The 12,538-nt window shown below is 40.1% G+C and overlaps 1 long non-coding RNA gene across 3 annotated transcripts in view; it reads right to left on the reverse strand.

Annotated features, from left to right (window-relative positions):
• The window catches only part of LOC147696968 (uncharacterized), a 628,335-nt gene that overhangs the window by 291,828 nt on the left and 323,969 nt on the right, over window positions 1-12,538 (reverse strand). For all 3 annotated transcript variants that reach the window (XR_015299275.1, XR_015299274.1, XR_015299273.1), the window contains exon 4: window positions 12,127-12,187. This is a non-coding gene — a long non-coding RNA (uncharacterized LOC147696968). The remainder of the gene's footprint in view (window positions 1-12,126; window positions 12,188-12,538) is intronic.

Here is a 12,538-nt window from a genome sequence, read left to right on the forward strand (position 1 = left end):
ATGTTTTCATGAAAAACAAATGCAGGTAATGTGTTATTTTCTCTTGTGTTACATACTGCATGCCACTCACACAAAAAACACACACTATTGAATGCTCACTCACAGGCACCACTAGCACAACACCCCAGTGCATCGCAACATCACAAAGCATTTTTAAGTGTCAATACGGTTGTGTTCAATTTACCTTGATAAGTAGGAAAATTAACACTACTGCATTTCACCTAAGAAACACTTTGCATGTAAGAGCAATGCAGAAAAACTCAAGGCTACGGTAGCTGTCAACACTCAATACATAATAGGACAATTGTACAAGTAGATTACCTTAGATCTCTGCAACAACGTAGTCGTTTGGAATTGTGGTGGAGTCGGCGCAGCAAAGGAGGGACCTGGAAAATGGGGTACAAGACGGAAGCAGAAGGGGGAGCAGGGAAAAAGGTAAGTTTTTACCTCAATACCTTAGATTCCACCAACTCAAAGTAGGAGGGATTCTACCACAGTTGCCTCGACGGAAAGGCACATCGTAATCAGCTCAGTGGGACTCTTGGCTGGAGTCCTGCCACCAGCCTCATCTGCTTATTGCGCCGTCAACGAGGACGAAGATTCCTGGTGGAGGCGGCAAAACTGTGGCAGTCTTTCGCCCATGTACCCACAAACATCTAAATAGGTCGGGCAGACTGCCAAGTCAGATGACAGTGAAACTGTTGAAAAAGCAACAACGGGACCTTTACAGCCAAGATCTAAATCAGGCTCTCTGTCACCCAACTGAACACAACGTGAAGTCACTACACAATGTGCAGCAATTCTACACTCCTACTGTTGCAAATTGTGTAACTGCTTCTAGGTATTTGCACACAGATGAATGCATACAGCACACAGGGTCTAACCTAACCCCTGTGTCCTGGACTGATCTACCTCAAGTTCAAGTTCAAGTTCCAGAATTTGTATAGTGCACTACTCACCCAGAGGGTCTCAAGGCGCTTGAGGGGAGGGAGGTGCTTTACTTATCGAATATCCAAGTTTTTAGTTGCTTTCTGAAGGAAAGGTGGTTCTGTGTAAGGCCGAGGTGGGTGGGGAGGGAATTCCAGGTTTTGGCTGCTAAGTAGGAGAAGGATCTTCCCCCCATGGTGGATCTGTGGATGCGCGGAATTGCGGCGAGGGCTTGATTGGACGATCGTAGTTGGCGGGAGGGGGTGTAGAAGGAAAGTCGCATGTTGAGGCTTTCGGGTCCTAGGTCGTAGAGGGCTTTGTGTGCGTGGGTGAGGAGACGGAACGTTATTCTCTTGTTGACAGGGAGCCAATGGAGGTCTTTCAGGTGGTCGGAGATGTGAGCTTGCCGAGGGATATCCAAAATAAGTCTGGCTGAGGCGTTTTGGATGCGTTGGAGTTGTTCTTTTCAACAGTTGTTCTTTTCAACAGTTGTTCTTTTCAACAAGTGCATCATATATGCTGTATTCGGTACGTTTTACAGGGTAACCGATATGTTCTGGAAATTCAACTGCAATCAGCAGGGAGTTTTATTTGAGTCTCTTGATTTTGGCATACACGAGACAAGAACGAGGGCTTCTCAGAGTCAAGTGGCGCCAATTAGCTAATCCCATAGCTATAAAAGTGGCCCACATTTGCTACGTGAGTTTTGAACGTGTCACAGCATGCTGTATAATAGTTTTGCAAGGTATGAGAGGCATGTATATAGGCTTGCTGCAGGCAACGTTTGAGGTAATATCAGGAATACAACAATAAAAGCGGGTCCACCAGTCCATAAAGCAGGCCCACAAACAGCCAGATTGATGTATAGCCCAGTCCAACCTCTGCAATGCTGGAATCAGCAGCCAAATGTTCTTCCAAAACGAGTTTGCAGTGTGTAAATCAATATATAGATGCTGGGTGCATAATCAACAGAAGGAAGCAGCATATTGTAGTTAACATGTATATAGCACTTCAGACCCTACTCAAGGTACTAGTTGTGTTTCGGTGAATTAATAACTCACTTCTCTGTAGTTTTTGATTTACCGGAAGAGTCTGAGAGCTTCATTTAGACTTCATAGTGAGCTCAAAATATTACAATTTCTGGGGGAAGCTCTGACTTTTAAAATTAGTGGCTGCATGTCCTCCACAACACTATTTTTATGGTGGAGGAAATACAGCCAGTGACTTCTACTTCATATTTAGAGTTTCCTCCAGAAATTAAAGAACTTTCAGTTCCCTCCAAACTAAGGCTCTGAGTTTATGTTACAGGAGGAAGTATAGGTTAACTATTCTTAACTCCAACTTTACATACCTTGAAGATACACATATTGCCAAGGTACATGTGTGAAGTTTAGTATAATAGATCTAAACTTACCTTCGTTCATTTGCCTTCATGATATTTTGCTAATCAATAAACTGGCTATAATGTTTCTGAAGTGCAATTCTATATCTCAACATTCTGGTAGTATATGTGTGTAATGGCCCTTCTTTAACTCTCGAGTTTATTCATGCCAGCCATGATACTAAGTCAGACCCTCCAGCTTATCGCGATTTCGCGATTTGCAAAAAAATCGCGAAATCGGCCGATCTGTTGAAATGCCGCGATATTTGGGCAAAAGCCTGCGAAATTTGCCGTTTCCGCCGTCTCCGGCGTTTTCTGCCCGTTTCCGCCTTAAAATCCAGCCCCATGCGCACCCATTTTCCATTCCCCAGGATTTCGCGTCGAGAGAAGGAGCGAGAGGAGCGAGGACGGGTGCCGAGAGAGGGAGAAGACCAGCAAGAAGCGGCAGCGACACACACACGAAGACTCTTCCTCTTCTCCAGAGACCAAGGAAGCGGACTCGGAGCAGGAGAACAGCCAGTGGGTCGGAAATGACTTCAGAACAGCTATTTACCATACCTTTCAACCCTCCTGCGCCGAGAGCAGTGACACCCTTTCCTCTATCAAGGGCAAAATAAAACTCGGCACGGCATGTGGAAAAATGGGCGTGGCGTGAGGGAAAGCGTTCAGTCCCCCCAAAACCCGGACCAGCTTAACGGACGTTTTACTGGAAAATTTTACAGAACCTCGTGTGAGAAAGACATTTAGCTGCACTAAGGTCAATGGGAGAATAACCATTCATGGGTTTGTTTAAAAGAAAGGCAGAACAATACTTTTATTACACGATAGTCACACTCGTCGTCCACCCCAAAAATACTCAAACAGACTTGCTTACACCTCAGGCTGAGCAGTGTTGATCTTGATGGTTGGTATCAAGTGAAGTCCCGACTGAACACCCCTTACTTTAGCAAGACGGAATTTGGTTTACCTGTGAGCACTTGCTTTTGTAGATAATAGTGTGCGACAAACTTTTAGGGTGACCATCAGAAGACATTTGCAGAATCTACTTTTTGATGTTTGCGTTATTTACCCGTTTAATCATTCACCCCAGTACAGAGATCTGGGCCAAAATCCATCGTTTTTTTGCTCACCATGCCATTCCAGTTTGAACCCAGCCATATGCAAATCAGTCTTGACCCTGTGCCCCATGGGTACAGTCCAGCCCGAACTGCCAAGCCAAGTCCTCCCTGGACTGGAAACAAGCATCCAAGGACAGGTTTCGGGCTTTCAGCCCTCATCAGCCTGGATAGCTTGATTCCAGTGGCATGGAGAGCACGGGACTCACGTCTGAGCATACCCGTCCCACTCGCTCCGAGACCTGTCTCTGCCTCCAGCATGCCTCGTCTGAAACCTGTGGAGGCTCAGAAGAACTGAACGTACATGGCCAAGATTGACATGACTTTTAACTAAAACAAATGGGCTGAAGTGTAAATAAACAAAATGTACATAGCTCCATGTTGTCAAATAACTCAAACAGTAAGATATATGTGTTTGGTGTTGCAAAAAACCCAAAATAAAATGCCGCTAAATGCCGCAAAATTTTAATTTTTGTGCCGCTAAATTTTCATTTTTGTGCCGCTAAATTTGCCAATCCATGCCGCTATATCCTGGGGGGTCTGCTAAGTAACCTGATGCTGCCTGCCGGCCATTGTTCGGTTTGTACAAAATAAAATTAATGAAAGGTATTATACAGGGTCTACACATTTTAAAAAACTGCTGTCACTAGTAATATGCATTTTAGAACATGAATATGAACAATTCAATCAATCAATTCAATTCTTTATTAAAATATGGAAATCAAAAGGAGGTCCACTTAAAAAGTTACAAGAAGATCACACGATTAGATAAACATTTTACATTGTGCAGAAAGACCCTTACCATAAAATATTATTCGTATAAGAGACAAGAAGCAAGTCACTCACTTTTAAAAGGATAAAAAATGTAGCAGCTTTTAATGAAAGTACAATTTTGTACAGATACCATGACAACCAAGATGTAATCCGAAAATAAAGCTTGAAGAAGAGGGAAAATAAAGCTTATATAGTTATAACGAATCATCCTTCGACCTAGCAGCAATAGTTAAGTGCAATATTCTGCGGATAATAAGAGATACTAATAAAAACATTAAGAAGAAGAAAACAAGTATCACAAAGTAATTAGACAGTAAAATGCAATTATAATCACTTTATCGCAACAAATAAATATAATTAATTATATACACAATGCAAGCAGAACAAAAAGGAGAAGTGACAAAAAATCTAATAAGCCAAGCTCAAAAAAGAAAAAGAAAAACTTCATACAATCTAGCAGCAGCAGTTCAGTGCAAAGTTCCATAGTTGATTTAGGAACACTTTAAAAACAATAAGGGAAATAAAGAACAATACTATAATGGAGTTGGATACAGTTACAATTCCTTTACAATAACAACTAAATAGAATTATTTGGGTACACAATTTCATTAAGTACCAAACTATTAAGTGGCATACACGCTAATGTCCTTAGTAGATTTTATAATGAAATGAGCATTTGAATTTGAATTTAATTTTGAAATATTTATTGTGGAACTTGGATCATGGGTTTCATTGTTTTTTTTATTTTATTCCATACGAACCTCTTACCCCGAAATGATTTAGGGCCATATGTATCAAGCACAAATGTGTTCGCAAACACCGAAATTCGCAGAATTTCGGCATTTGCGAACGCATTTGTGCTAAATGGTATGTATGTAGCAAATGTGCGTGCAAAATAAGGAATCGCAAAATTTGCAATTCCTTATTTTGCGATTGCATTTAAGGAATCGCAAATTTTGCAGTTCCTTAAATGCAATGTAAGAAGCACCAAAAAAGTGCAATTTCGCCTTAAGGAATCGCAAATTACCAGCGACCCCAGCAGGAATTCTGCCAAAATTATTTTAAAAAAATGTTTTTTTGGGCACTGGGGGTCCTTGTGGGACCCCCTGAGCATGCCTAGGGGGTCAGGGTGTTTCTACCCTGCCCCCTTTTCTTGTTTTTTTATCTTAGTTTCACTATTTTCTTGTGACTCTGTTCTACCAAGTCACAAGATGGCTGCCAACACTTCCTGGTTTGCAGTGTTGGCAGCAAATCACAGTGAAGCTCGTGGTCGGGAGTGTTCGCGAACCCACCGCTGCCTCACATGTCAAAACTTATTTTTTTAATTTCTCAGCAACTACTGAATGGATTTACATCATTTAAAAACAAAGTTCGCTTTCTGAACCAAGCTCTACCTTTTTGCCAAATTTGGTGTAATTCCGTTCAGCAGTTGGGGCTGTAGCCTTGGCTAAAGTTTCCTATGGAAAATTGATTATCCACCTTTTGTTTTTTGAATTTCTCAGAAACTACTGAACGGATTTACACTATTTAGGGAAATGCGTTTTGGGACCCCCGGTTTTCTCGGCCCCCGCTTGACGAATCACCCCGAAACTTTCAAGACAGGAGTTGACCGGAGCTGATCACTAGTTTTGAACATTTTGCGAAGATTCGTTGACCGGCGCCAAAGTTATTGGGAAAAGAAAAAACGCTTTTCCTATGGACAATAGGTCCTAACTATTACTAACTACTGGCGACCGCCAGGAGGTAATATATATATAGCCTCACCGTTATTTCATATCAAATGTAAACATGTTAGTTCTGCATCCGAAATTCCTGCACAGAATTAGCTGCTAGAATTCATTTGTGAAAAGATGACTTTTTGAATGGTACCAAAGAGGTTAGTTTTAGAGAGATTTGTTTTCAGGTGTGCAGTGGATTCAAGATATGAAATAAGGTATTGATAAACAATATGACAAAAAATCATCAGTCAAAAGAGTTCCAAGAATTTTTCCTGGGTGCTGGTGTCCAGGGTGCAACAGACAAAAAAGGGTGGAGAAAAAAGGCGAACATGTTTGTCAAGCAGCACTTTTGCATTGATGGTTTCAGCTACTGTCTCTGTTGACAAGTACTCTCGTTCAGAGTCACTAGAGCAAATCCCACTTAAGGGACATTGGTAGTGAAATGTTGAGAGGTAGATTGTGAGGAATTCCAAGTTGTTGGTACCATCCATTTAAAAAATGTTGGATGTGCCAAGGTGGCAGAGACATATAAGTGGCATCGATAGGAACATGTACAGAATTACAAATTAGGATGAACAGGAGAACTGTCTGGGATCAAAGTACATCACAGGTTGTTCTTGAATATGCTAGTGATCTGTGTACTGTCAATCCATTCCAGGAAACAGACACCTAACCCATTGTTTTGTAAAGCTGTTGAGCAAGATTGTGTAGACCAGTGATTCTTAACCTTCTGATCTTTGAGGACTCCCACTTAAACATTACTGAATCATAGGGACCCCCTCTGAATCATAATCAGAATCCGGGTACCCCAATGAGTCATTTCTGGAAGCCAGGGACCCTAGACTAAACATTCCCAATGATTTGAAATGCAAAACAATACACAAAAAGTTCAGTCATCAAACAAATACACAAATGATGAAATATCCTATTCAATTTCCAAGTATATATATATATATATATCCCGAGGACTCGAACCATTTCCAACTGCCACACACACGACGGCTTCGGCGAGGAAAGAGACGCAGACCTCGTAGTTTTCTGGGCAATGTTCTTTCTTTATTCAAAGAGACCCCACACACAACGCATTTCGAGCTCTGAAGCCCTTGATCACGTGTATATATATATATATAAATATATATATATATATATATATATATATATATATATATATATATATATATTTTGATGTGCTTATGTAATGTGCTGATTTGAATGTGCTCAGTAATAATGTTCATTTGATATGTGTGCTTCATGAAGTTATGCGCTATTTCTTATGTTGACTGAATTTGTAGGCCTCAACTGTATTTTTCCGCTAGAAGCTCTTGCATTAAACGAGCTAATACATTTCATGTATGTTTAAGTTGTTCTTTCTCACGTTTCTGTTGCCGGTGGAGTAATTCATCCTTGTTAGTTACAATAAGGTCCTTTGTTTTAAGACTTAAGCTAGGGAGGAGAAGATACATTCAATAGCGATACTGATAATGGAGGATCATTGTACTTTCTTATCAAAGAGAGCCTGGGAAGCTAGGTCATCTAGCCAAGGCCTGGGAGCTTCTCTGCAGAGTGGAAAGTTACCTACAAGGAGGTAGCTTGCTTGGATGGCGTGATGATGCAATTCATTTCAGGATATTACAAGTTCATTTACTGAAGTAGGGACAGGGTACCTTTCGATGAGAGAGAGAACATCTTAGAAAGAGCTCTGTAGCTGTATGCTACTTGACCCATTTACACGTGAAGAGGCTTCTTTAGGGAGCATTCACATGCGGACATCTTTACAGAACTTGCCTTGAGGAAATGTTAAGTTGGGATGTCATGTTAGTGTTAGTGTAGGGACAGACTAATGATTTTTACCTACGAACCTCCAATGAAGGGGACTCTTGATGTTGGAGCCATCATTTTCTGTATCCTGATTCTGGAAGTGGTTATCTTGTGCATGCTGCACTGCCTTAATTCACCCATAGGTTTGGCTTTGTATTAGTTCAAATGTATTTCTACACCCTCATCTTGAGGTGCTTGTATGTCCATCTGTTCTTGACTTTCTAATAAATTAATCAAACTAATTGGGAGGCTGTGATTCTTTGGAGTAATAGTTCATTGGAACAGTAATGATTGATTGGCTAATCACATTTCTCTCCTCCACAATTTCAAGCAAATAAAAAGAGAGATCAACCTAGGGTTCCAGATAAATCTAGAACGTGGAACCCGGCTCCTTCAATAGCGAGTACTAATCTATAACAGCTATATATATATATATATATAATACCTACTGGCGGTCGCCAGTAGGTAGTTATAGTTAGGATTATTTTCTATAGGGAATCCGCAACATTCTATTGGGAATAACTTTGTGGTCGATTGAGGGATCTGCCTGTAATTTTCCTGAAATTTGCCTCGCTGCGCTCCGCTCCTTCCCTGAAAGTTTGGGGGGGGATTCGTCAAGCGGGGGCGAGATAAAAGGGGGGGTCCCAAAACGTGGTTTCCCCATGTTAATTTCCATAGGGCGGTTGGACTCACTTTTAGCCCGAACGGCTGAATGAATTGTAGGGACTGGTAGCCCGATGTGCCTTTGCTATGTCTCAAGATATGTGCTCCAGTGGATTTTGAGTAATTTAGGTTAAAAAAATATATATATCTATAAGCGCCCCCCGGTACGTGCACCGGGGCGCGCTCCAGCGCGCTACGCGAGTTCGCGAGCGGTAAGCTGATTGGCTCTCGGGTGTCTCTCAACATTCCAAACAGTCCGGAGCGGCCGCCATCTTGTGTCTTGGTAGGATCGAGAAACAAGAGGTGGCAAAAACAAAGGGGGAAAATTACCAAAAGGGGGCAGGGTAGACCACCCCTGACCCCCTAGGTTTGATGTGGGGGCCATAAAAGGGCGGGGGGAGCGCCCGGTACGCGCACCGCGCAGCGTGCCAGGGAGCGTACCATGGGGGGAAAAGAATGACAGAGTTCTTAAAAAATGTAGCATTTTTTTATAAATTGGAGGTAGTTCTAAAAAGAACTGTTTTTTTAATTATTTTTGTTGTTTTATACTTTTTTATTGTTTTTGGAACATTTTTTACTTTTTTTGGCTTTTATGAACAATTTTATATTTTTTTGTAGTTTTTATGGGGACAAACAAAAAACAGGGAATTGTAAACGGCTCAACTGGAGCAAATAAAAACAGGAAAAAAATTAAGGTTTGTTTTTGCACTTGTGGTTGTCTCCAGCACGGTTGATGAGTTTAATACTTTGCTCCCCATAGCAAATTGTAGTCCCGCAAAATTTACAAACTATTTTAAAATCTCCAAACTGGGGTTGGATATTTGGGACCATCTTCCTTGTCTCTGGACCCGATGGAGTGGGTTGTTTACTTTGGGAGGTGCTGGGAGAAGATTGGGGAGGGTTTCTGGTCAGTTCTCTGACCTCTGCCGCAGCATAGTTGTTTGGGTGCCGGCGTTGCATGTGGCGAATCATAGTGTTGTTGCCAAAAGAATACTTTTTGGCAGGGTTCCCCCTGGAAAGTACAGTGCCACAGATCAGACATGTAACTTTCGGAGCAGTAACTTTCTTTAGGCCTCTTGGGATTTTAAAAAACTCCCAGACAATTTGCTCCTTTGGCTTATAGGGGGTATTATCTTCAGGGAGGAACCGCCTCTCCTCCTCCTCCTCCTCCTCCTCCTCTTCTTCTTCTCCACCACTGTGGTGTTGTGGTGGTCCTTGTGGTGGTGGTGGTGGTTGAGATGCTCCTGCTGCTGCTGCTACTGTAGCCATTTCTCAGTACAAATAGGTCTCCAAACAGGTCTTCCTCACTCAAAGTACAAAGTGAGAATGAGGAAAAAAGGTGGGGGCTTTCATCATTTGGAAAAAAAACTGTTCTGAACCAATGAAAAGTGTTATTTTCAGTTCACATGACCCGACGCGCTTACGCTACGCGCCCCGGGGCGCACCCCGGGGCGCTTACGTAGCGCGATCGTATGCGCTCGGGTGCTTCCGGGTGCGCTTACGCCGTGCGTATCACGCGGACGCGGCTACGCGATACGTCACAATGGTGTTTTCGTTCGCGGCAACAGCGCAAACGGGACGCTCAACGGTACGCGTCGCAAGACTGTGCTTACAGGTGCGCACACCGGTACGCGCACCGGGAGCGCTCCAGGGCAAAAAAAAATGAAGAATATACATTAAAAAATAGTATTTCATAAATATACAATATAGGATTCATTATAAAAAATATTATATTTCATAGCTATAGAAATTTGCTATTAAAAAACCTTTGAAATTCACTGAAAAAACATAGGTTTAAGGTCCTATATATAGTTAGGAATTAGCATTTAAAAAACCTATGAAATTCACTGAAAAAACCATAGGTTTCACACCAGTTATAGTTAGGAATTAGCATTTAAAAAACCTATTAAATTCACTGAAAAAACCATAGGTTTGACACCAGTTATAGTTAGCTGGAAATTTTACTGACATAAAACCATTGAAATTCCCACGTTATAGTTAGTTGGACTCACTATAACTTGCGCGCCTGCAATGCACTCCTGATGACGTCACATATTACATCACTCATGACATGGTCAGTGACATCACTCATGACATCACTGATGACACCATCCTTGTGACAGACCTCCTTTCAGTGTAATGTAACCCTTGAAACACATATTCAAAAATAGAAACAAAAATTTTCAAAAAAATAGAGATACCCATACCAGTTACAACAACCAATTCAGTAATACCACCATCTATATACACATCCACTCATTCACCAACAGTTCTATATAGTCACTCATACATATATTCACTCATCATTTGTAGTGAAACACCTATACATCCTGTTACACACCGACAGTCATCCAAAAGTTACTCACACACATACTCACACATGCAAATAAACTATTGAACATCCATTTATTTGCATATACAGCTATACACACACTACCACCTTACTTCTAAGGAACCTAACACATACTTACTCTCTTAAACAATCACTTATAGAAACACATACTTATTTAAACAAGAACTCTTTCAATCTCTCACTCTCACATATACTCACTTATATACATCAATACTCACATATACTAGATTAAAACATATGTAGTTACTGATAAAGAAACTAGTGAGACAGTCATTCACTCACTAACACACACATATACACACTCATCCACCCATACAGTCCTGCACATATGCTGTATTCAAAACACATACAAACAGTGAGTCAGTCATTGATGCATCTATGTGCTAAGTAACACCCCCACCAAACCATACAGACACTCATACTGATACTAAAAAAAACATCTAATAACCGATATACACACACACATGTAGCTACTCACCAACCCATGCAGCCACTTATACACAAAGTGAAACACTGATACAAACATTTAAATATTTAAACAATACTCGCTAATATATGTATTCACTAAGATACACTTAATAAGTCAGTTAACCAATCCATTTTTTAAAAAAAAAACATCCTAACATCCATTAAGACACTTATTTAAACATTTATTCTTCCATCGACCTTTACATATACATATATAAAACATATTTATTTTTCAGAAAGACACACAATCACTGGATGGTGTTATCAGTGATGTCATGAGTGATGTCACTGACCATGTCATGAATGATGTAATATGTGACGTCTTCAGCAGTGCATTGCAGGCGCGCAAGTTATAGTGAGTCCAACTAACTATAACGTGGGAATTTCAATGGTTTTATGTCAGTAAAATTTCCAGCTAACTATAACTGATGTCAAACCTATGGTTTTTTCAGTGAATATATATAAATTAAAGAAAAAAAAAAAATATATATATATATATATATATATATATATATATATATATATATATATATATATATATATATATATATATATATATATATATATATATATATATATATATCAGACTTAATTTGCACTTCTTTAAGGAGAGGGACAGCAAACCATTTTCAAGAGAACAATTTATGCCAGTGCAGTCAATGGGCTGCAGATGTGAGGTCTGTAATAGTTAGAAACGTCCAAACATGGAATACAAATTAGATTATACTATTTTTAAAAATGTATTAAGCCACAAGGGTATAGCTTAAGTATGTTTAAACACACAAAAATGTTCTTTACGTAAAAGCATTAAAAACAGAGAAAGTGTAATCTTATTAACATATTGAGGAATAGGACTAGGATGTTAACTAAAAAGTGTACAGAGACACAAAATAAAATTAATTAACTTACTTTAAATGCCAGAGTATGACAACACAGCAAGATTCCTGTCTTCAGAAACACCAGCCAGAACCTAATAAATAATACATAGCTTTAGAGATAACACATACAATTTGTGACGACAATTGAAAGTAAATACATAATACTTGACATATACAATTCATTAAGAACACAGAAAGTAAGTACATAATTCTTTACACAAAGCGTAAAAAAACTGCTATATTGAGAATCATGAGCTACGTGCTTGGCAACATATGATGACTGAGTATCCCTTTAAAAATATATTCTTGAAACAAGGATGTCCTCTGTTTTGTATGACTTTCAGTGACCTCATGATATCCAAACCAATACGTAACATTGTATTCTTCAGACAAACTTTCCACACCAACTGTCCATGGATGCACTTTTACGTGTTCCTTCTTCA

The sequence above is a fragment of the Lissotriton vulgaris genome, chromosome 8 (assembly GCF_964263255.1).
Source record: "Lissotriton vulgaris chromosome 8, aLisVul1.2, whole genome shotgun sequence".
NCBI classification, from domain to species: Eukaryota; Metazoa; Chordata; class Amphibia; order Caudata; family Salamandridae; genus Lissotriton; species Lissotriton vulgaris.